At 38.3% G+C, this 26,467-nt stretch overlaps 1 protein-coding gene across 12 annotated transcripts in view; it reads right to left on the bottom strand.

The window, feature by feature from the left end:
• KIAA1958 (KIAA1958 ortholog) overlaps positions 1–26,467 on the bottom strand; it is a 245,450-nt gene that overhangs the window by 175,042 nt on the left and 43,941 nt on the right. The window contains exon 1 of one of the 12 annotated variants that reach the window (XM_060199950.1): positions 8,562–9,249. The exons of the other annotated variants lie outside the window; for them this stretch is intronic. The gene's annotated coding sequence lies outside the window, so the exon portion shown is untranslated. Of the gene's footprint in view, positions 1–8,561; positions 9,250–26,467 lie in introns of those variants that run through there. 12 annotated transcript variants of the gene reach the window in all.

Genomic DNA, 26,467 nt, shown 5'->3' with positions numbered 1-26,467 from the left:
AGATCCCCAAAACCTAAATCTGGTTGGGTTCAAGAAATGATACTCAATGGCTCAACAACTCAGAGAAAAATCTAAAATTATCAGATAAAGAAAGGACTGCAAAAGTTGGTGAAGGGCAAGAGACTGACCCACTTAATAATGGCCTGTTTGGTTAACATCACACCATCTGATCTTCTGGGGTCCTAGTTAGGGAATCCTTGGATTCCCATACACATGATGGGCCTTGACCTCTACAGGGTCCCTCTCTCCACTACCACTGGTCGCTTCCGTAAGGAACAGCATCTTGTGGGCCCTCTCAGGACCTTGGCTCTACCATAAAGCAATGACGGTGGGGATAACCCCAGTCTCTGAAGGGAGGCTGGGGGTATCCTGTCCTGCCACTTGAAAAAGACTGGTCCTAAAATGAATGCAACCTGCAATGTTCCTCAGATGTGACCATGAGCTAGAAGCTCAGACCAATATGACTTTGAGGTTACACAGGCTCTGTCACTAAATATAAACATGCTTTTATATATGAGCCCTGGAGCAGTTGGATGGACAGTTTTACTCACAAAAAAAAAATTTTTTTAAAGAATGAGAGCTACTCCCTTCCCTAATCCAACTTTCTAGCCCTTTTCTCCACCCTGACACCATTCCCTCAGACAATACTCTCATCCAACCTCATGCTAGCTACCAAACTCAAGCAACACTACCAACACCTATGTTCATCAGCGAAGCAATTATAGAAGCCAGACCTTCCACTTTCTGTACCCCATAATGCCCCTGGGTCCAAACTCCCAGAGGGATAAAGAATAGGAAAGCTTTCAAGGGAGGGGATGAGATTCAGAGTTCTGGTGGTGGGAACTGTGTAGAATTGCACCCCTCTTATCCTATGGTCTTGTCAGTATCTCTATCTTATAAATAAAAAATAATAAAAATAAAAAATAGGAGAGAGAACACCCAACTTATTGAAGATGCAAAAAAAGTATAGATGAGAGTACTTTTTAAATTTTTTTAATTTTTATTATATTTATTAATTTATTTACTGGATAGAAACAGCCAGAAATCAAGAAGGAAGGGGGGGTAGAGATAAAGAGAGACAGAGAGACACCTGTAGCACTGCTTCACCACTCCTGAAGCTTTCCTTCTGTAGGTGGGGACCAGGGACTGGAACCTGGGTCCTTACGCATTGTAACACGTGCAATCAACCAGGTGCGCCACCACCCAGCCCCAAGAATAGTTTTTACTTGATACAAAAAACCTTTATAAATCTTACCAAACTGAATCCAATAATACTTAAAACAGATAATGTATCATAATTTAGACTTTTCCAGAAATGCGGTGTTGGCTAAACATTCAAAATAATCAATCAATATTATCTAATAGAGGAATAGTTTATAGGAGAAAACCCATACAATCATTTCTTTTTAAAAATGTGATTCTGGGGAATAAATTTGAGAACTTGCATACATATGCACAATACCACTTAAGTGACTTCCCTATGCCAGTTTTATTATCTTCTTTTAATTTAGAGGGAAGGGGAGAAGCAGAGGAGTCATACAACGGTACTACTCCATTATCTACAGAGTTCTCTATCTATGATGCTCTATGATGCTCCCATATGAAATCAGGGAACTAATACCAGCACCTTGCTCATAATAAAACCCATGTTCTACCAGGTGAATTATCTCCTAGTCCATGCAAGATCACTTCAATAATGCATAATTCATGTAGGTTAAAAATCCTCAGCAAACTAATGTAAGTAGGACATTCCTGTAACTGATAAATGGAATATATAGAAAATTTATACAGTTTGCATCATATTCAATATAAGACAAAATTATTTCCCCCCAAGAACAGAATAAGGTAAGCATACGTACTTATATTACTTTTAGTCAACACTGTACTAAAGTAGTAGTAACTGAAATAATGTAATAAAAATAAATAAAAGATGTATTAGAACAGAAGTAAAGTTGTTTCTATTTGTAGATTGTATGGCTGCTTAGAATTCACAAAACAACTACCAAATGAACACATAAATGAATTTATTAAAGTAATAGGACATAAGATTAGTATTTTAATAATCTAATAGACAACAGAATTTTTAAAACTACTTATAAAGTGCCAAATATATTAGGCATAAACCTAAAAAAAGAGATATAAGACCAAAACTACAAAACCATGCTCAGAGAAATAAATGTTACCTAAGTAAGGAAAGCTCTATATCATACTTATGGATTATAATATTCAAAATCTGTTAGGTTGATATTCTCAAATGGATCTATATATTCAACATAATTTCCATCAAAAGCATACCAGGCTATTTTAGTTGAAACTTACAAGTTGATCCTAGAAAAACTATCAGGGTTATCACTGGGGCTCAGAGCCAGCATGACAACCTGACCACTCCTGGTTGCCATTCTCTCCCCACTCCCTTTTCTTTTGATAGAGGGTGAGATGGCAGAGGGGGGACAGAAAAGAAAGATGCCTGCAGCATTGTTCTACTGCTTATGAAGCTTTGTGCCTACAGGTGGGATCCAGGGGGCTTCAATCCAGGTCAGTGTGTATATGTTTTACATGGTACATCTCTACCCAGCCCTTCTAAGATTTATATAGAAATACAAAAGTTTTGGGAGTCAGGCAGTAGCGCAGCAGGCTAAGCACACATGGTGCAAAGCCAAGGACCAGCGTAAGGATCCTGGTTTGAGCCCCCGGCTCCCCACCTGCAGGGGAGTCGCTTCACAAGCGGAGAAGCAGGTCTGCAGGTGTCTTATCTTTCTCTCCTTCTCTCAGTCTTCCCCTCCTCTCTCCATTTCCCTTTGTCCTATCCAACAATGACATAAATAACAACAATATTAACTACAACAAATATAAAAACAACAAGAGCAACAATGGAAATAAATAATAAAGAAATACAAAAGTTTTAAATAGTAATAAAATTAGAATAAATCTACCTGATTCCAAAATTATTAAAAATTTCTTATAATACTTTAAAGTGACTGTAATCAAGATCATGAGGAGCCAAAAAAAAAAATATAACTATAAACAGGAAAGGGAAAGAGAATCTTTTATTTATTTATTTGTTTTGATCAATGCAAAGATATATCACCACTCTGGGATGACCTACCTTTCCTTTTCCATTTTTTTTTTCAGTAGTTACTTCCTTACTTATGTATTAATTTTATTGGGGGAAGGGGAGGGTTGATAGTTTATAGTATAGTCCTTCACATATAGGCACAGCCTCTATCTCCCCCTTGATAGGTGTCTAGGAGACACAACAGATCCCCAATGTCCCTTCACCCTGTCCCCTTTTCTCCTTCACCAGTCTTCTGCTTTGGAACAATACACAACACCCAGTCCAGGGCAGAGGGTAAATAGCATAATGGTTATGCAAAAAGACTCTCATGCCTAAGGCTCCAGAGGCCCAGGTTCAATCCCCGCACCACCATAAGCCAGAGCTGAGCAGTGCTCTGGTAAAAAACAAAAAACAAACAAAAACACACCACAACACCCAGTCCCCACCTGCAGGGGGAAGCTTCACAAGTGATAACGCAGTGCTATAGGTGTCTCTCTACCATTCTGTCTCTCTCCTTTCAACTTCTCCCTTTCTCTATTCAAAATAAATTAAAACATATTTTTTTAAAAAGGAGAGAGACAGATAGACCCAGGAATGGTAGAATTGTTTAAGTATTAAGTCTCAGCAGGGATTTAAAAAAATAAATCAATCCCTTCCAAAATAAAAGTGATTATCTCTTACAATGACTCTGCCTGACAGGCCTGCTTCCTGTAGGCTCATCATCAATTTTTACTTTTATTTTATTTTGCCTCCAGGGTTATCACTAGGGCTCTGTGCCTGCACTACAAATCCACTGCTCCTGGAGGCCATTTTTCCCATTTTGTTGCCCTTGTTGTTATTAATTTTTTAAATATGTTTCATTATTTAAATATTTTTCATTTTAAATATATTTTCATTATGGGTTTGAGCCCCAAGCTCTCCAACTGCAGGGAGGTCACTTAACAAGTGGTGAAGCAGGTCTGCAGGTGTCTTTCTCTCCAACCCATCTCGATTTCTCTCTGTCCTATCCTACAACAATATCAATGGCAACAATAATAATAATAACAAGGGCAGCAAAATGGGGAAAAAATGACCTCCAGGAGCAGTGTATTCTAGTACAAGCACCGAGCCCAGCAATAACCCTAGAGGCAAAATAAATATAAAAAGTAAGTAAATTTTTTAAAAAGTAAAAACTTCGGGGCTTGGGTGGTCACGCAGCGAGTTAAGCGCACATGGCGCAAAGCCAAGGACCAGTTTAAGGATCCTGGTTCTAGCCAGGGCTCCCTAGCTACAGGCACTTCACAGGCAGTGAAGCAGGTCTGCAGGTGTCTGTCTTCCTCTCCCCGTCTTCCCTCCTCTCTAGATTTCGTTCTGTCCTATCCAATAACGAGAACAATAACAACAACAACAATAAACAACAAGGGCAACAAAAGGGAAGAAATGGCCTCCAAGAGCAGTGGATTCATAGTGCAGGCACCAAGTCCCAGAGCAGGCACCAAGTCCCCTGGAGACAAAAAAAAAAAAAAAAAAGTAAAAACTTCTCGTTCATGCTTCTACATGGATGGGAACCCTAAGGTCATTATGATAAATTAGCTAACCTAGACACAAAAAGGCAAATACTACCTACAAGAGTTACCTAAAAGAAAAATGAAGTTAATTTTTAATTTAGGATGACAAGAGATATCCTGGACATGGATAGTGTTGATGGTTACACAACAATGTAAATGAATATACTTATTTCTGAGCTGTACACTTAAAAACTGTTTTAAAAATGAAGTTTTGGGAGTCGGGCTGTAGTGCAGCGGGTTAAGCGCAGGTGGCGCAAAGCACAAGGACCGGCATAAGGATCCCGGTTCGAACCCCGGCTCCCCACCTGCAGGGGAGTCGCTTCACAGGCGGTGAAGCAGGTCTGCAGGTGTCTATCTTTCTCTCCTCCTCTCTGTCTTCCTCCTCTCTCCATTTCTCTCTGTCCTATACAACAACAACAATAATAACTACAACAATAAAAAAACAACAAGGGCAACAAAAGGGAATAAATAAATAAATAAATAAAATAAATATTAAAAAAGAAATGAAGTTTCAAGGCCCGTGGTGGTGTAGTTGGTTGAGCACACATGTTACAATGTGCAAGGGGTTCGAGTCCCCGGTCCCCACCTGTAGGGGGAAAGCTTCACAAGTGGTAAAGTAGCCTTCTCTCTCTGTCTCTCTCCTTCTTTATCACCACCTTCCCTCTCAATTTCTGGCTGTCTCTACCCAATAAAGATAATAAACAGTTTAAAAAATGAAGTTTCACATTATGTATATTTTACTACAATTACAAAGAGCAAAATTAATAGTAAAGGAACAAAATGTAATTCCCTTAGTAAAAAAAAAAAAAGTCTGAGCAGTAAAGGATAAATTCAGTAGAACTGGTTAAAACACACAAAGAAAAACTGGCAAGCTCTTGAGCAGCTCCTAAAGATTCAACTCCTAAACCCCTAAATTCATGCAATATTGTGCCTGATAAGACTGAGTATGCCTGAGGCCTTGAAACATATTGCATGGTTTGACCTCTGGGAGTTTGAAAATTATGTAAATAAAATTCAATTGCACTAGTGTTACATGCTTTTGTAACTGACTCTCAATAAAAAGTCTTAGACACTAAGACTTGGGTAAGCTTCCCTGGTTGGTACTTAATGCTTTGACATATACTGTTGCTGGGAGAATTAAGTGTGTCTTTATATGATAGCACAGAAAAGGCATAGCTGGAATCCTATGCCTGGTTTATCCTACACTTTGTCCAATCTGCAAAGGGAGAACCCTTTGCTGGGATTAATTTATACTCTTTCACTTTAATAATCTAACCATGAGTACAACAGTTTTATGAGCTTTCTATGACAACCCCAAATGCCTCCATCTTCAGATACAGTCAAATGCATCTCCCTGCACCAATCCAACCCATTTGAAAACCACTAATTCAGAGTTATTTTTTCACTCCAAATTGTTGGGAAATTGTGAGGATGTGGTTGAGCTTGCCAGGGCTTGACCTGAGGAGTGCATCTATCCTGTTAGTCTCTCTCTCTACCGAGAGGTTGAGCAAGGAGGGACAGGAGTAACCCCAAAGGTGTGCCTCGTCCTATCAGACTCCCTACCTCACAAAGCACCCCACATTCCTGATATTATGGCCATTAGATAAAAAGAAAGGGGGAGATGCCAGGCTAGCATGGGGATGCCTCTTCCCAGGTGCGTACTCTCTGGGTTGGAGAGAACTCGACCAGAGCCAGCCTGGGCTGCTACTCACTCAGCGATGTGGGAGAGATGACTCAGGAACTCGTGGCAGAGTGGCAATGCAATATCTTTACTGATCAGAGAGCCAACACTTTTAAACAGTAGACCTGGAAGTGGCAAGTCGGAAATGGAGATGGCTAGGAAGGGGGTGGAGAAAGGCAAAAGCGAGCTGGAAAGGTAGGAACTTCCTTAGCAACTGTTGCAAGGGTTTTAACTGGTAGGATTAATATTACCCTGTAGGCAGGGAGGGTCTCAAGGTAGAAAGAAGATAGATCAAAGAAATGGAATGGGTGGGGATCTCTCAGGCAAAACAATGATTATGTAGATAGGCTATATTATCAGGAATGCAGGGTGCTTTGTGAGGCTCCTCACAATTACCCAACATCTCCCCCTTTCTTTTTATCTAATGGCCATAATATCAGGAATGCAGGGTGCTTTGTGAGGCAGGGAGTCTGATAGGATGAGACACACCTTTGGGGTTACTCCTGTCCCTCCTTGCTCAATCTCTCAGTAGAGAGACTAACAGGATAGATGCACTACTCAGCTCAAGCCCTCCCAAGCTCAACCACATCCTCACAATTTCCTGACACCAAGTCTTGGTGGGGTGCTACTCTTTTTGTCCCCCTGGGATCATATGTCCCTACTTTTAAGTGCCCATCTCTACTAGTATTAACTCTTTTAGCATAAAGCTATGATTTCATTAATCTCTCAATCTGGTTTCATTAATGTGGCCAAGTGTCTGGCATAAGTCAGTCTCAATAAATATTTGTGGACTGACTGAACATATATAAGGATATGCATAATGTGGGGGTTACAAGAAGAAAACATCAAGTGTAGCCAAGAAAGTGGGAAGTTCAGTGTGTACAGAGTAAAACAAACTTTCATTCACTTGAGAATAAATTAGGTTAAAGGAAATTACAGGAGGGAGTTGGACAGTAACACAGCAGGTTAAGCGCAGGTGGCGCTAAGTGCAAAGACCAGCATAAGGATCCCGGTTCGAGCCCCTGGCTCCTCACATGCAGGCAGGTCGCTTCGCAAGTGGTGAGGCAGGTCTGCAGGTGTCTATCTTTCTCTCCCCCTCTGTCGTCCCCTTTTCTCTCCATTTCTTTCTGTCCTATCCAACAACGATGACATCAAGAACAACAATAATAACTCCAATAATAAAACAAGGGAAACAAAAGGGAATATTTTTTTTTTAATTTTAAAGTGTAAAATAGAAGCAAATTACAGGATATTACTTAAGAAAAAATATGAGAGGACTGGGCAGTGACATACCTGGTTGCCATGTGCAAGGAACTGGATTCAAACCCACACTGCCCATCTATAAGGGGAAGGAGAGTGCGTGAAGGGAAGCTTCTTCACTGGCAGTGAAGCAAATATTACCATATCTCTTTGTCTCTCTCCCTCTCTATGTCCTGCTCTCCCCTCAATTTCTCTATGTCCTATAAAATAAAGGAAAAAAAAGTTTGAGAATCATGGAGATTACAAATGCCAAGTTAAGGAGTCTGCACTTTATTAGAAAGGAGAGGCCAGAGCCTGAAACAAAGTACACTTACTATATAGATTCTCTCATGTATGCTACTCATGAACACATATGTATTTATGTATATGTATGTATATGTACATGTATATTATTAAGCAATAAAACAAAATTATTATTTTTTTATTTTAATGATTAAGATACATAGAGAAAGATACACAGAGAAAGATACATAGAGAAAAAGACAAGAGCACTGCTCAACTCTGGTTCACCATGATATGGGGTGGGGAGACTGTACTTGAAACTTTGGAGCTTCAGTCATGAAAATCTTTTTGCATAACCACTATACTACTGCCACCCCTGTGTGATGCTGTGGTATCTGTGCTCTGTTTCTCTTTCCTCACTTCTCTCTCTCTCTCTCTCTCAAGAAAGAGGAGGAAGAGAAGACAGATACAGAATAATAAATTAGGCTAGGGAGGCCACTCAACAGTTTTACACATGTACAAGATCCTCACTTTATTCCTCAGCATAGCATTAAAAAAAATTGTAGGTAATTAGGTTAGAAGAGCTCAGCAGTTATCACATATATGCAAGGCCCTGGGATGGCAAAAAAAGAAAAACACATAGACACAGTCATCCAGATATTTGATATTATGTTTATAACTGTATTACAGGGCTCCCAACAGAATATTACAGGCTTGTACTTAAGGAAATTAATTAATCATTCCGTGACCAGGTGGTGGTGCACCTGGTTGAGTGCATATGTTACAATGAACCTACCTGCAGGGGAAAAGCTTTGCAAGTGGTGAAGTGGTGCTGTAGGTGTCTGTCTCTCTTCATTTCTATCATCCCCTTCCCTCTCGATTTCTGGCTGTCTCTAGCCACTAAATAAAGATAATAAAAAAAATTTAAAAAGAAAATTAATCATTTCCACAAACCTTGACTTTTTTTAACAAAACAAAACCAGTTTATTAAGGGTTTAAACTACCAAAAATATCCTGAGAAGAAAGAACAGAACTAGAGGCATCACACTCTCAGATCTCAAACTGTATTATAGGGCCATTGTAATCAAAACTGCTTGGTACTGGAACATGAACAAACACATTAAACAGTGAAATAGAATTGAGAGCCCAGAAATAAACACCCACATGTGTGGACATTTAATCTTTGACAAAGGTGCCCAGACTATTACATGGGAAAAGGGGAGTCTCTTCAACAAATGGTGTAGGGTTTAAATTGGGGAAATGATTTGATCAGGGTTTTAGGAAGGCCACATTTTGTGCCAGAGAGGTAGCATAATGGTTATACAAAAGACTATTTTTTCCTTGTGTAGAATGAGTGTTTTAATTTTTTTTCTTTTTTTTTTTTTTATGGTTGTCGTCATTGTTAGATAGGACAGAGAGAAATGGAGAGAGGAGGAGAAGACAGAGGGGGAGAGAAAGACAGACACCTACAGACCTGCTTCACCGCTTGTGAAGTGACTTCCCTGTAGGTGGGGAGTCAGGGGCCTGAACCGGGATCTTTACGCAGGTCCTTGTGCTTTGTGCCACCTGCGCTTAACCCGCTGTGCTACCGCCCAACTCCCTCTTTTTAATTTTTTATTAGTGATTTGATAATGATTGACAAGATTGTGAAAAAAGAGGAATACAATTCCATATAACTCCCATGACTAGAGATCTCCATGGGGTGCAGATGGTGGAGGTCTGGCTTCTGTAATTGCTTCTCCACTGGACATGAGCATTGACAGGTCTATCCATACTTCCAGCCTATTTCTGTCTTTCCCTAGTGGGATAGGGCTCTATGGAGGTGGGGTTCCAGGACACACTGGTGAGGTCATCTACCAAAGGAAGTCAAGTTGGCATCATGGTGGCATCTACAATTTAGTGGCTGAGAAGCATCAAGATACAAAGCAGAACAAACTGTTAATAAATCAGGAATCTAAAGGTAAGAATATAGCAGAGGAGATTTGAGGCCTTCATGTTGAAAGGAGCTAGCATGTCTATTTTAAGTATATTCCAAGGGATATATGACTTTACTAATTTTTGCTTGGGCCTGACAGCTGACATGCTTATAGGCTTTTTGTTTTTACATCATCTGTGAAGATAGTGTCAGAGCTGAGGACAGGACTAGAAAGCTAAATCAGCGCAGAGAGTAACTCCCAAATATGGGAAAAGTATATAAATATCACCAACTGTAAACCCCATCAATCTGACCTAAGGTCTGTATCTACTGATATTTAGCACAGGAGCCTGTGTAACATCTGAATCCCTGTCAGTATGAGCTTGCAGTCCATGGGCACAGCTAGGAACATTCTAGTCTGTACTCATTTCAGAACCAGTATTCCTTGAATGGCAGAGTATGTTGACACAGCCTCCCTTCAGAGACTGGGGCAATTTCCACCATTGCTGTTCTATATTGCGGGCAAGGTCCTATATATGCCCACAAGAGGTTTTATAATGTTGTTCCTGATGGAGATGACCAGTGATGGTGGAGAGAGGAATCTGTTAGAGGTCTACTCCCATCATATCTATGTGGGAATCCCAGGATACCTTGCCAAGAGCCCTGAATGATGGGGTGGCCTGGTAGTGACCAAAAGGGCTATCATTTAAGTGCGCTGGTCTCTTGTCCTTACCCAACTTTTGTAGTCCTTACTTTATCTGACAAAGTTAGACTTACAGTGATTGAGGGAACTGAAATATGATGTGCAAAGGGTATTTAGGTCTAAGTAGAAACTATTAAGTATTTTATGATGTCTTTTTTTATGTCTTTCTACTTACTTGCTGCACTTATTGAGTTACTGCACTTTTACTTTAAGGTATGTATTTCCCCCCTAACTTACTGATACACGCATACATGTGCCCTATCCCTTGGGCCCTGGTCTGTATCTAAGTTCTGTAACTTTGTTGGCAAGTGTGCCACCCAAAATGGAACTAAGGAGTCCTGTGAGCTATGAAAGATCTCACCACGTTATTAGAGCTGGAGGGTTGACATCCCAGGCCTGACATGTCTGAAAATCATTCCCTCATCTATAGCAGCAAAATCAATAAACTATCTAGGAATAAATCTAACCAAAGAACAGAAAACCCTGTATACTGATAATTATGAGTTGCTACTCAAGGAAATAGAAAATGATATGAAGAAGTGGAAAGATATCCCATGCTCATGGATTGGGAAAATTAACATCTTCTAAATGAATACTTTACCATATACAAATTTAATATGATACCCATCAGTGTCCCACCAATTTCTTTAGGACAATAGAACAAAAATTATAAATACTTATTTGGAACCTGAAAACACCTAGAATTGCCAAAACAATCTTGAGAAAGAAAAAGAACTGGAGGCATCACACACCCAAACTCAAACTATAAGGCCACTGTAATCAAAACTGCCTGGTACTGTAACAAAAATAGACACACAGTTGTCCGGGAGGTAACCCAGTGGCTAAGGCACTAGACTCTCAAGCATGAGGTACTGAGTTCAATCCCTGGCAGCACATGTACCAGAGTAATGTCTGGTTCTCTCTCTCTCTCTCTATCTTTCTTTCTTTCTCATTAATAAATAAAATCTTCAAAAAAAAATAGACACAGAACAGTGGGACAGAGTTGAAAGCCCAGAAATAACCCCCCACATCTAAGAACATCTAGTTTTTGATAAGAGGGCCCAAGATATTAAATGGAGAAAGGAGGGTCTCTTCAATAAATTGTGCTGGGAAAACTGGGTTGAAATGTGCAGAATGAAACTGAACCACTATGTTTCAGCAAACACAAAAGTAAACTCCAAATGGATCAAGTATCTAGATGTTAGACCAGAACTATCAAAAACTTAGAGGAAAATATTGGTGGAACTCTTTCCCATCTATATCTTTAGGGCATCTTTAATGACACAGACCCAATAACAAAGAAGATAAAATCAATTTGTTTGGCTTTGTATGTTAACTCTCTTTTCAGCCACCAGGTTCCAGATGCCAGCATGATGCCAACCAGACTTCCCTGGACTGGACTGATGACCCCAACAATGTGTCTTAGAGCCCCACTTCCCCAGAGACTCACACTACTAGGGAAAGAGAGAGGCAGACTGGGAGTATGGATCGACCAGTCAATGCCCATGTTCAGCAGGGAAGCAATTACAGAAGCCGGACCTTCCACCTTCTGCAACCCACAACGACCCTGGGTCCATGCTCCCAGAGGGATAGAGAATGGGAAAGCTATCAGGGGAGGGGATGGGATATGGAGATCGGGTAGTGGGAATTGTGTGGAGTTGTACCCCTCCTTAATGTCTTCTTTCTTAAATAAATAAATATAAATAAATAAAAATAAAATATGCAAAAAAAGAAGATAAAACAAAAGTAAACCAATGGAACTACATCAAATTGAAAAGCTTTCCCACAGCAAAGAAACGTCACCCAAACAAAGAGACCCTTCACAGAATGGGAGAAGATCTTTACATTGTTACATTCCATACATCAGACAAGAGGCTAATAGCCAAAATATATAAAGAGCAACAACAACAAAAGACTCAATTCAAAAATGGGGAGAGAATATGAACAGAATATTCACTACAGAAGAAATATAAAAGGTCAAAAGACATATGAAAAATTGCTCCAAGTCGTGGACTGTCAGAGAAATGCAAATTAAGACAACACTGAGATACCATCTCAGTCCTGTGAGAATGTCGTACATCAGAAATGACAGCAACAACAATTGCTGGAGAGGTTGTGGGGACAAAGGAACCCTCTTGCACTGCTAGTGGGAATGTCTGACTTTTGTGGAGAGAAAGTCTGGAAAACCCTCACAAGGCTAGAAATGGACTTTCCTTATGACCCAGTAACTCCTCTCCTAGGGATATAGCCTAAGCAGTCAAACACATTCATCCAAAAAGATGTGCATACCTATGTTCATATCAGCATAATTCCTAATAGTCAAAACCTGGAAGCAACCCAAGTGTCAACAACAGATGAATGGCTGAGAAGCTGTGGTCTATATACACAATGGAATACTACTCAGCTATTTAGAATAATGAATCCACCATCTTCAACTCATCTTGGATGGAGCTAGAAGGAATTATGTTGAAGTGAAATAAGCCAGACAGAGAAAGATGAGTATGGGATGATCCCACTCATAAACACAAGTTGAGAAAGACGAACAGAAAAGCAAAGCAGATATTGACTGAGTTTGAAGTACTGCACCAAAGTAAAACAAACAAACAAAAAAACTGGCAGGGATTTGGCGCATCTAATTGAGTGCACGTTACAAGGTACAAGGACCCAGGTTCAAGCCCCTGGTCCCCATCTTCAGAAGGAAAGCTTTTGGCGTGGTCTAGCAGTGTTGCAGGTGTTTCTCTGTCTCTCTCCCTTTCTGTAACCCTTTCCATCTCGATTTCTCACTGTCTTAACACAATAAATAAATAAAGATAATAAAATGAAAAAAAAAAAAACTCTGGGGGCAAATGGTCAATTTTCAGCTACACTGTTGGGAGGTGGGGATAAGGACACAGACTTTGGGTGGCAGGAATGGTGTTAACATATACTCCTATTGAGAAAGAAGAACAGAGAGGGAAACTTAAAGCAGGATTTGACTGAGTTTGGAGTAGGGCACTAAAGTAAAAATCTCTGGGTTGAGGGTTAGGGTAGATGTTCAGCCTAACCGGGGGGGTGGGGGGGGTGGGGGGGGTGGGGGTGGAAGTAGCAGGGGGTAGCATGGGGGGGGGTTGGGACACAGTCTTTTGGTGGTGGGAATGGTGTTTATGTATTAACTCCTATTAACTTGTAGTCATATAAATCACTACTTAATTAATGAGAGGGGAAAATTTGATTGAATGTCTCAAACCATGGGATTTTTCAAAGCAAACCAAGTTCCCAAATAACTTGGTTATAATAATTATCTATTGCCTTCTTAAACTCTAAGACAGCAAAGAACCTTCCTCATTTTCTGTAAAAATCAGTATTTCTCCCAGTCCTGGAACCTCTGGGGTTTTGCTCATTTTCCTTCATGCTTCTCTTAATCCATACCATTTGGTACTGCATCTGCTCATCTCAACTCAGTCAATGCAAGCAGTGCCACATCTATATGTTTCAAACCTTGACTTTCTAATGTGATGGAGTAGATTACAAACATCCAACTCTCAGCGTGCTAAACTTAGATTCAACAGCCACAGTCTTCCAATTTCTTCATCAATCTTCCTTCCTGCATTCATTTAGCAGCAATAACTGAACATTTACTCCCTTCCAAACACTCTTCTTAGCAACATTCAATTTTACACGGGTATGATCACTATTCCCATGGAATTTAAATTCTAGCTAGAAATGCCAACAATTAAACAACCAAGTACAAAACACCTTGGTAAGAGTTAGAAGAAGGAATCCAATTTTTTTTCAGTTTTTTACAGTCAAATAAAGGGACAGAATATAAATTCCTTAGGGTCCTCTAAGATCTGACATTTAAACCTAGTAGTATAGAACATTTTAAATATTTTCAAGTTGCTCAGTATTTCCATCCATTTTATAATTATGAAAGCCACTGAGAAATAAAAGTTCTACGCAATTAATGTGCTGGGGGGTCAGGTAGTGGCGCACCTGGTTGAGCACATCTGGTTGAGCACACATGTTACAAAGCAGAAGAACCCAAGTTCGAGCCCCCAGTACCCACCATCAGGGGGAAAGCTTTGCAAGTGGTGAAGCAGTTTTGCGGGCATCTCTCTGTCTCTTCCTATTACCTCCTTCCCTCTCAATTTCTGCCTGTCTCTATCCAACAGATAAATAATGATAATACAAAAAATATATATTTTAAGGAGGCCAGTGCCTTATCCATTAAGTGACTGGGGCAATACAAAGATACATACACAAAGAGACCAGAGCACTGCTCAGCTCTGGTTTATGGTGATGTTGGGGACTGAACCTGGGACCTCAGAGCCTTAAAGCATGAAAGCCTTTTTTGCATAAACATTATGCTGTCTCCCCTGCCCAAGAAAATATTTTTTTAAATTAATCCACTGGAGCTGGATTTGGCATATCTGATAAAGCACATACATTACCATATGCAAGGACCCAAATTCAAGCCCCCAACCCCCATCTGCAAAGGGAAAGCTTCATGAGTAATGGAGCAATATTGTATGCATCTTTCCTTCTCTTTTTTTTTGGGGGGGTCTCTTTCATCTCTCTGTCTCTCACCCTCTAAAAAAATAGGAGGGGAGTTGAAATAGCCACCAGAAACGGTGGTGTCATGCAGCCACAGTGATACTCCTGGTGGAAAAAAATAAATAAAATTTAAATAAATGAATCCATATGCCAAGGAACTGTGGTATGGAGGGATTTAGTAGACAGAGACTGGGGATATAAAGGAAAAGAGAACCTCTTTATTTTTATTTGATAGGATAGAGCGAGACTGAGATGAAGGCAGAGATGAGATATAGGGAAAATGTAAATACTGTAGGAAAACATATGTTCCAATCTTGATTAAAATATCTTAGATATAGTATTATAAGCATCTACAACAAGGTATTTCCACAAAAGATGTTTTACGTATTTATTCAAAAACCTCCAAATCTGAGGCTGGATGATGGCACATGCGGTAGAGCAGAAATGTCACAAAAACTTCCGATTAAGTATTTTCAATAGTGCTAGGTATGATATTAAATCAAATATATATATATATATATATATATATATATATATATATATATATATATATATATATATATCTGAAATGGACAGTGAACTTTAGAAGCTCACAATTCAATGCTAACGTTAATGAAGATGTTAAGTATTTTACAAAATTCTTCATATAAACACCAGAAAATTAACATCAAAACAATACCACAGCTAAAAACAATGTATAATTAAGATGCTTACAAGACCTAGTTCACTATTTATTGACATTTAATGATTACTTTTCAAGCCAGCAAGTTAGCTCACCAAGGAGAATGTCTGGTTTGTCCCCAATGCCACCGTCTCTATGAATTAAAATAAAAAAATTTTTCAAATTGGAGCAGTTATAGTGATGGCAAAATAATAATTCATTTAAGATTTGTACATGTAAATTATACCTCAATTTTTTTTCCCAAAGGTTCAGAGAGAGGCATAGTCTGGCTTCAAGTGAGGATAGTCTGAGGCTAGAAACTGCTAGTTTCCGGACTGGGTCGAGGCTGGATTGAGTGCACACGTTACAATGTGCAAGACTCCCCACCACCACTCCCCCCAACCCCGTTTAAAGTCCCAGGACCCCACCTGTAGGGTGTAGGGGAAAGCTTCATGAGTGGTGAACCAAGTCTGCAGATGTCTCTCTGTCTCGACTCTTTCTCCTCCTTCCCTCTCAATTTCTGGCTGTACCCAATAAATAAATAAAGATTAATGAAAAGAAAAGAAACTGCTCCTTGTTGCTAAACTATAGTCTAACTAGCATGGACCCCATGTGCTGAAACTTAAAATAGAAATATGTGGCCACACTCACTGTCTGGCACATAATTCTCATTTATTTGAGTACTTTACTTCTTTGATATCATGTAATAGCTTGAGGCCCTCCCTTCAACAGGCAATTTCTTTATTTTATTTTATTTTATTTTATTTTATTTTATTTTATTTTATTTTTTTCCTCCAGGGTTACTGCTGGGCTCGGTGCCTGCACCATGAATCTACCGCTCCTGGAGGCCATTTTTCCCCCTTTTGTTGCCCTTATTGCAGCCTCCTTGTGGTCATTATTATTACCATTGTTGATGTTGTTCACTGTTGGATAGGACAGAGAGAAATGGAAAGAGGAGGGGAAGACAGAGGGGGGAGAGAAAGAGAGACACCTGCAGACCTGCTTCACCGCCTATGAAGCGACTCCCCTGCAGGTGGAGAGCCGGGGGCTCGAACCAGGATACTTATGCAGGTCCTTGAGCTTTGCGCCACAGCCCGACCCCCTAACAGGCAATTTCTTTAGTGGCATTAAGCATTTTTCTCATGTACTAAGATAGACAAGCTGTTTCCAACATCTTCTCTTTGTCTTAGCTTCCCAGAGTAAAAGCTGTGATTAAATAACAGTTCATTTCATACTGAAAGACAGGATTTTAATTTGCTAAAAAGTACTCACTAGGAACCAACTCATAAATAGATCAATTCACTGAATATACCAAATTTATACTTTTTAAAAAAATATTTCAGAGAAATTTGGTTTTGCATCATAGGAGTATTTGAAGAATCATTTAATTTGTAAAAAGCAAAAAGCCATACAATGGCTTAACATTCTTTTTTAAAGCTTAGCATTCTTATGAATATGTTTCATGAATATATCCAATATGTGAATCTATTCTTTGCTGTGGTTATATTCATGAACATATCCTTCTTATGAATATATTCATGAATATATTCTTCATTGCGCTATTGGGAAAACATTACAGTTTTAAAATAATGAATATCAATAGATTCATGAGCATTTTCATAAGTTCATAGTCATATTCATGAGCTATGCTCTTGACCATATTGGGACATTTCTAAATCTGGTTTAAAATTTAATGAATGCCAATATATTCATTAATACTATATTCATATTTCCATCAACATATATTGATTCATGGTCTGTACTCTTGACGATATTGGGAAATTTTGAACTCAGTTTAAAATTTAATGAATATCAATAGATTCATTAAGAAAATTTCATAAGAATACACTCATATTCATTGTACACACTATATTGAGTATACTTTCAAGGCAACTAACTCATCCAATTATTTTAGCCTTCCTTAAAACAGTACTGAAAATATAGTTGTTCACTTCTGAATTAAAATACTTCTACAAGAACTTTTACCTCCAAGCACACATCAACCAGTGCAGGGTCTCAATATTTCTTAAATCTTACAGAGTCTTACATCTTGAGCTACTTTTCTTGTTTTATTCCAATACCTAAGCCTTAGATACATGCAAAAATAACAAGTTTTTCTCTTATAAAACCGTAAAAACATATAGCAGTTCTATCAGTTGATTACTTCTTCTATTTTCCTATGTAATTTTGAATTCTTCTTGGAATTTTTTTTTTTTACCAAACTAAAGATTTTAGCTCCTTGATTTGACTGCTTTGTTTCACCTTTAACATGTATTTAAATACATGTTAAACATGATGGACTGATCAGTTCTAACTTATGACAGTACTGAGAATTAAACCTAGTACTCCCAGGCCTCAGGCATGAAAATTCTGCATAAACTGCTGTGCTACCTTGAAAAACTTAATATAATTAATAAATAAGGAATATGAAAATTCATGGTCCAGGAGGTGGCACAGTGGATAAAGCATTGGATTCTCAACTATGAGGTCCTGAGTTCGATCCCCAGTAGCACACGTACCAGAGTGATGTCTGGTTCTGTCTCTCTTCCTATCTTTCTCATGAATAAATAAATAAATACATTATTTTTTTTAAAAGAACATGAAATTTCAAGTAGCTGAACTGTTTAACAAACAGTATTCTGAGGCCTTAAACTCAGGATGGCATACTCTTTCTTTCAATGGAAGAATTCAGTCTGGTCATGTTTAGTTTAACAACTACAGACTGATATTATTCCTACCACTTACTTTTTTTTTTTTTATAGGACAGAGAGAAATTGAGATAGATAGAGAAGGGGAAAGAAAAACACTTGCAGACCTGCTTCAGCACCTGTGAAGTGACCCCCTGCTTCACCACTTGTGCTTTGCGCCATTTGCGCTCAACCCAGTGTACTACTGCCAACCCCCAAAAACATGCATTTTAAAGTTGCATTCTGATATTCTTTGCTTATAACTAGAATAATATTAAAATAAGAATAATATCCACTGTTGAGGACTTATTAGATATTTATTTACTTTATTATTTAGCCAACATTATTTCAAGGGATCTGTGACTGCACAACACCACACCCAGGAGCTATTCTTTTTCTTCTTCTTTTTTCTTTTGTCCTTTTTTCTTTCCTTTATGATAACAACAAAGATGAGGAATATCCTATCTGTCTTAAGATTCAAATAAATCCACTTGAATGTATTTCTAAGTTATAAAGAAAAGTATGGTTTACTAAAAAAAAAAAAAAATGGGAACAGGGAGGGGAGGCTTGAAAAGGAAAATATTTTAAATACATCTGTCTCCAATTGTGGTGAATTTGCAAGTTATTTAAAGACTGGAATATATCTTTTGTAAAAAAAAAAAAAAAAAAAAAAAAAAAATTCTACCTCTAATAGAGGCTACCCAAAGCCTACAAAAGCTACTCTGCAACTTCTAAGCCTCAATTCACCTCTCTTTAAAATAAAATTTAAAACAACTAAATGGCATTAGGTATTTTTAATAGAAAGAAACTCCCCCAAGGTATATACTGAGGCCATCAGTCTTCTTTAAGAAGACTGTGAGGAGAAGACTATGAGGCTATTTCTCAAAATGTCAATAGTTACTGTAAAGCCAGACTAGGCTCTGCAGCCTTTAGAAACCTCAGAGCCCAATTCTGCTCCAACTGAGCAGACATTAATAAAGTCATGTATTCAACAGATAAATACTGAGTGTTAACTTCTATACTTAGATCATTTATGTGTATAACTGCTGTAAAAATTCATCTATAGGAAGGAAGGAAGGAAGGAAGGAAGGAAGGAAGGAAGGAAGGAAGGGAGGGAGGGAGGAAGGAAGGAAGGAATGAATGAATGAATGGAGGGAGGGTGGTGGGTGGGTGAGTGAAAGGGGAAATAGCATAGCACATGCATAGAGACTCATATCTGAGGTTCCAAAGCCCCATGTTCAATCCCTTAGACCACCATAAACCAGAGCTGAGCAGTGCTCTGGCTTTAAATATATACACATACTCACACACACAAAGAGAGAGAGAGAGGGAGTCAGGAGGTAGCACAGCGGGTTGAGCACATGTGGTACAAAGTGAAAGGACTGGTATATGTATCCAGGTTTGAGCCCCTGACTCCCCATCTGCAGGGGAGTCGCTTCACATGTGGTCTACACGTGTCTATCTTTCTCTCTCCCTCTCTGTCTTCCCCTCCTCTCTCCATTTCTCTCTGTCCTATCCCACAACAATAACTACAACACAATAAAATAACAAGGGCAACAAAAGGGAATAAATAAATATTTTTAAAAAACAGAGATGGAGAGATAACATTACAAAACAGTGTGAATTAGATTGTAATAAAGTATATATTTTTAAATTTATCTAAACATCTATAAACTAAAAAGTGTTTTTATTATAAGGATCATCCGTGGAGAAAACCAAACTGTGCCACGGAATACTTTTTATTTTTATTTATAAAAAGGAAGAACTGACAAAAAAAACATAGGATAAGAAGGGTACAATTCTACACAATTCCCACCACCAGAACTCCGTATCCCACCCCCTACCCTGATAGCTTTCCTATTCTTTATCTCTCTGGGAGTATGGACCCAGGGTCATCATGGGTTGCGGAAGGTGGAAGGTCTGGCTTCTGTAATTGCTTCCCCGCTGAACATGGGTGTTGGCAGGTCAATCCAAACTCCCAGCCTGCCTCTCTCTTTCCCTACTAGGGCAGGGCTCTAGGAAAGTGGGACTCCAGGACACAAAGGTACTAATCATATTAGCATCTGGAACCTGGTGGCTGAAAAAAAAAGTTAAGATATAAAGCAGAACAAGTTGTTGACTAATCATGAACTTAAAGAATGGAATATTGCAGATGAAGATTTGGGGGTCTCCATTTGATAGATAGTTAGTAGGCCTATTTTAGTTATATTCCAAAGGGCCCATGACTATACTACTTTTTTTTTTTTCTGATATGCAGGTGGATCCAAGTGATTGTCTAGGGAGATGATGTCATGGCTGGGAAAAGGACCACAAAGCCAGATCAGGGAAGAGAGTAGCTCCCAAATATGGGAAAGGTATATAAATATTGTTAACTGTAAATCCCATCGATTTGATCTGACCTGGGACCCATATTCAGCTTATGAGCCTATGTGACCTCTGCATCCCTATAGATCTGAGCTTACATTCTGTGGTCATGAGTGGGAACATTCCATGCTGCCCCAATTTCAGGACCCATCTTCCTCAGGTGGAAGAGAGAGTATGTTGTCCATCCTCCCTTCAGAAGATGAAACATTCTCTACTTTTTAAGAAAGTCTAGTACCTTTCTATAGTAACTATACTGGAATAGTAACCATACTGGAATAATTTACTGGAATAGTATACTGGAATAATATACTTAAATAGTAACTATACTCGAATAATCAAATTAGCACCCACCAAAATTCCTTGTAGAATATGCTCTTTCTTAAATTTAAAAAAAAATGCCCTCATTTTCTCATTAGACAAGCAATATATGCCAAATTAAAAAATTAGTAATAGGAAAACATACTATTTAATAAGCATTTGCTATTAACATTTGGTACTTCTTCCCAGTCTTTTATTTGTACTTCGGCTCAGTTAATTTCATTTAAACAAAGTATTAATCAAATCAAATGTTACTATATTTATATCCTGTTATCAAACATTTTCCATGTGGTTGTTCAATTACTTGTTATACCTTAATCAAGCATCTGTAACTCAGAATAAACTGTAAATAAATATGGAACGGAATAACAAAGAGTTTTATAACACTCTCTGAAATATTTAGAGATAAATATAAGAAGAAATTCTGCCTTTTAAAAGCTAAACTTAATTTCTGGCAAGAATGACTGGTAATTACAGCCCAAAGCCAAATATTATGGAGTCTGTTTTTTAGACTAAGCAATCTTACCACTCAGTATATATAATCATTGAAACAGTGCTAGCACAATGGTGTCTGTTCAGTTACTGGCAACCATAAAGCCAGAGAAAAGCAAAACTTCTCTAATGACAGAAAAGCAAAAGCTATATCCAAAAAATATGAAATAATAAAACTGTAGTAAAAAAATTATTATTCTAAGAAAGTACTCACATAAATTTATACCTTGAGATGAAGCTATATAAATCATCAAAAAACAGAATGAGGGAGTCAGGCGGTAACGCAGTGGATTAATCACAGGTGGCACAAAGCGCATGGACCAGCATAAGGATCCCAGTTCGAACCCCCGGCTCCCCACCTGCAGGGGAATCACTTCACAGGCGGCGAAGCAGGTCTGCAGGTATCTCTCTTTCTCTCCCCCTCTCTGTCTTCCCCTCCTCTCTCCATTTTTCTCTGTCCTATCCAACAACGACATCAGTAACTACAACAATAGAACAAGGGCAACAAAAGGGAATAAATAAATACATTAAGAAATAAATATTTCATTTATAAAAAAATAGAATATTGAAAAACCTTTTATCTATTTTAATAAACTGAGTTCATATGTGAACATATTTTATATTAAATCGGAGGTAAAATTATTAATTTATTATTTTTAACTAGAGTATTACTCAGCTCTGGTTTATGGTAGCACCAGAGATTGAACCTAGGGTCTTGGAGCCTCAAACATGAAAGTTCTTTTTGTACAACTATTGCATTATCTTCTTGCTGGAGAAAGGAAATTTTACCTGAGTACCCTTATAATACAAGATAAGGAAGTACTCAAAAACAAACTGATGGGAATATGCCAAAGGGACACAGGAGCTAATGCTAAGAGCTCCAATGGCCAAACCTAGAACAATTCATTGGACAAAATAATGCAGTAGTAGCTTATAAACTAAAGTATCTATGTGTTCATACAATATAAATAATTAACAAATGGAAAAAAACACAAATACATTACACAGAAAAATTTTAAATAATTTATGTAAATACTACCTCCTCAAGAAGAGGGATAGTATATGCCTTTCTATGCACAGGCCTTAATTTAAGCCTCTGCAGCATATTGCACACTGACGGTATCAGAGAAGCTCCATGGAAGGTAGAATAGTGTTGAGGTATCCCCTCCCTTGTACTTTCTCTTCACAAATAAAGAATAAAAATGTAATGGGACCCAGGTGGTCACTCAGTGCAACCTCACATGTGACATCTTAAGTTCATTTCTTGCCAATGCATTAAAAAAATGATAGACATGGGGCCAAGTGGGGGCACACCTGGTTAAGCACACACATTACAGTGCACAAGGACCCAGGCTCCAGAGCCTGGTCCCCACCTGCAGGGAGAAAACTTCTCAAGTGGTGATGCAGGGCTGCAGGTATCTCTGTGTCTCTAGCCCTCTCCACTCCAAATTTCTCTGTCTCTATCTAATAATAAATAAATAAAAACATTGTGATCCAGGGGGTAGCACAGTTGGACTCTATAGCATGAAGTCCTGAGTTCCATCCCTGGCAAATCATGTACCAGAGTTATGCCTGGTCCTTTCTCTTTCCTTCTATCCCTCTCATCAATAAACAAATAAATAAAAATATTTTTAAAAAACAAGGTCTGAGTAACACAGTTTATGAAAACTACATATAATGTGTGATCCTGGATGTAGAAAAGTCATTAGGTTAAAAGCTAAGGAAATATGAATGAAGTATGGGCTTTCATTAATAATACTGTATCAATACTGATTCATGACTTGTAACACATGCACCATATTAATGTAAGATGTTCTTAAAAGGGGAAAAAAGCATATGCAGTGTATGGCAATTCTCTATAATATCTTCACATTTCTTTTTTTTAAATCGGAAACTTTTCTTTTTTTTATTATCTTTATTTATTGGATAGAGACAGTCAGAAATTGAGAGGAAGGGAGAGGCAAAGAGGGAAAGAGACAGAAAGACACCTACCATCCTGCTTTACCACTCGTGAAGCTTTTCCCCTACAGTTGGGGACCGGGAGCTCTAACCTGGGTCCTTGCGCATTGCAACATGTGTGCTCAAGCAGGTGTGCCACCAACCGGCCCCAAATCTGAAACTTTTCTAGAAATAAAACCACCTGACAAAGAGTAGACACATGATAAATACTTGAAAACAAATAAATGTACAAAGGTAAGTGGATAAATAAGACTGAAGGTCACTAAATTAAGGGGTTTAAGATATGGATATGGCAAGTAATCAAAGATGGGGCAATTGCCAGAAAATAATTCAAACAAGTATGGTCAGGGAGACTTTTCTGAAGCAATGACTCTAAGTTGATACCTGAGAAATACAACTGAGCAAGATACATGAAATGGAGTGGGGTTTTTAAAAATACACAAAGAAAATACTCATGTAAGATATAGGAGTAAATGTCTTCATGCCTACAGAATACAGACTATTTAAAAGGTGAAACGAGAATGGCAAGATATCAATCGAGTACTCAATGAGAAAGGCTTTCAGCCAAGAATACTATATCCTGCTAGATTGTCATTCAGACTAGATGGAAGCATCAAAACCTTCTCAGACAAGCAACAGTTGAAGGAAGCAACCATCACCAAGCCTGCCTTGAAAGAATTTCTGAAAGGTCTCCTATAAACAACCAGACCACCACAAATAGAACATATATCAAAACACTCTAAAACTCTACAAGAATGGCGTTAAAATATCTTCAATCTTTGATATCAATAAATGTCAATGGACTGAATTCGCCTATTAAAAGACACAGAGTAGGAAGATGGATCAGAAAACACAACCCAACAATATGTTGTCTACAGGAAACTCACCTAACGCAACAAGACAAACACAGACTTAAAGTGAAAGGATGGAAAACTATCATTCAAGCCAATGGCCCACAAAAAAGGGCAGGAACAGCTATTCTCATATCTGACATGATAGACTTTAAAATACATAAGATTAAAAAATATAGGAATGGACACTACTTACTGCTCAGAGGATCAGTCAATCAAGAGGACTTAACAATTATTAATATCTATGCACCCAATGAGAAGCCATCTAAATACATCAAACAGCTACTGAAAGAGCTACAGCAATATATTAACAGTAACACAATCATAGTAGGGGACTTCAACACCCCACTATCTCAACTTGACAGATCATCCAGGCAGAAAATCAATAAAGACATAAGGGAGCTAAATGAAGAGAGAGATAAACTAGAACTATTGGACATTTTCAGAGTCATTCATCCCAAGAAACTGGAATACACATTTTACTCAAATCCACATGGATCATTCTCAAGGATAGACCATATGTTAGGCCACAAAGACAGCATCAGCCTATTCAAGAGCACTGAAATCATCCCAAGCATCTTCTCAGACCACAGTGGAATTAAACTAACACTTAACAATCAACAAAAGATTAGTAACAGTGCCAAAATGTGGAAGCTCAACAGTACACTTCTTAACAACTTCTGGGTCAAAGAGGAAATCAAGGAAGAAATCAAAATGTTTCGAGAGTTCAATGAAAATGAAGACACAAGCTATCAAAATATTTGGGACACAGCTAAAGCAGTCCTAAGAGAGAAGTTCATAGCTATACAAGCACTCATTAGGAAACAAGAAAAGGCACAAATAAACAGCCTGATTGCACATCTTAAAGACCTAGAAGAAGAACAACAAAGGAATCCTAAAGCAACCAGAAGGACAGAAATTACTAAAGTTAAGGCAGAAATAAATAATATTGAGAATAGGAAAACCATACAAAAGATCAATGAAAGTAAATGTTGGTTCTTCGAAAGAGTAAACAAAATCGACAAACCTTTAGCCAGACTCACAAAACAAAAAAAGGAGAAGACCCAAATAAATCGGATAGTAAATGAAAGAGGAGAAATCACAACAGACACTGCAGAAATTCAACATATCATGCGAGGCTTCTATGAACAACTATATGCCACCAAGCTAGAGAACCTGCAAGAAATGAATGATTTCCTAGATACCTACCAACTTCCAAAACTAAGTAAAGAGGAAGTGGATAACATGAACAGGCCCATCACAGCTAATGAAATGGAAACAGTTGTCAAAAACCTTCCCCAAAATAAAAGTCCTGGACCAGATGGTTTTACAAATGAATTCTACAAAACTTTCAAAGAAGAACTAATACCTCTACTTTTAAAAGTCTTCCAGAAGATTGAAGACACTGGAATACTCCCTGCCAGCTTCTATGAAGCCAACATCACCCTGATACCAAAAGCAGACAGGGACACAACCAAAAAAGAAAACTAAAGACCAATATCTCTAATGAACATAGATGCGAAAATATTGAACAAAATTCTAGCCAACCGGATACAGCAGTATATCAAAAAAATTGTTCATCATGACCAAGTGGGGTTTATCCCAGGCATGCAAGGTTGGTTTAATATACGTAAATCAATCAATGTGATCCACCACATCAACAAAAGCAAGACCAAAAACCACATGGTCATATCAATAGATGCAGAGAAAGCCTTTGACAAAATACAACATCCCTTTATGATCAAAACACTACAAAAAATAGGAATAGATGGAAAATTCCTGAAGATAGTGGAGTCTATATATAACAAACCTACAGCCAACATCATACTCAATGGTGAAAAACTGGAAGCATTTCCACTCAGATCAGGTACTAGACAGGGCTGCCCACTATCACCATTACTATTCAACATAGTGTTGGAAGTTCTTGCCATAGCAATCAGGCAGGAGCAAGGAATTAAAGGAATACAGATTGGAAGAGAAGAAGTCAAACTCTCCTTATTTGCAGATGACATGATAGTATACATGGAAAAACCTAAGGAATCCAGCAAGAAGCTTTTGGAAATCATCAGGCAATACAGTAATGTGTCAGGCTATAAAATTAACATTGAAAAGTCAGTGGCATTCCTCTATGCAAACACTAAGTTAGAAGAAATTGAAATCCAGAAATCAGTTCCTTTTTCTATAGCAACAAAAACAATAAAATATCTAGGAATAAACCT

This window comes from Erinaceus europaeus, chromosome 10 (genome assembly GCF_950295315.1).
Source record: "Erinaceus europaeus chromosome 10, mEriEur2.1, whole genome shotgun sequence".
Classification (NCBI taxonomy): domain Eukaryota; kingdom Metazoa; phylum Chordata; class Mammalia; order Eulipotyphla; family Erinaceidae; genus Erinaceus; species Erinaceus europaeus.
The sequence above is the reverse complement of the archived record's forward strand: the minus strand, read 5'-3'. Positions and strand labels throughout refer to the sequence as shown.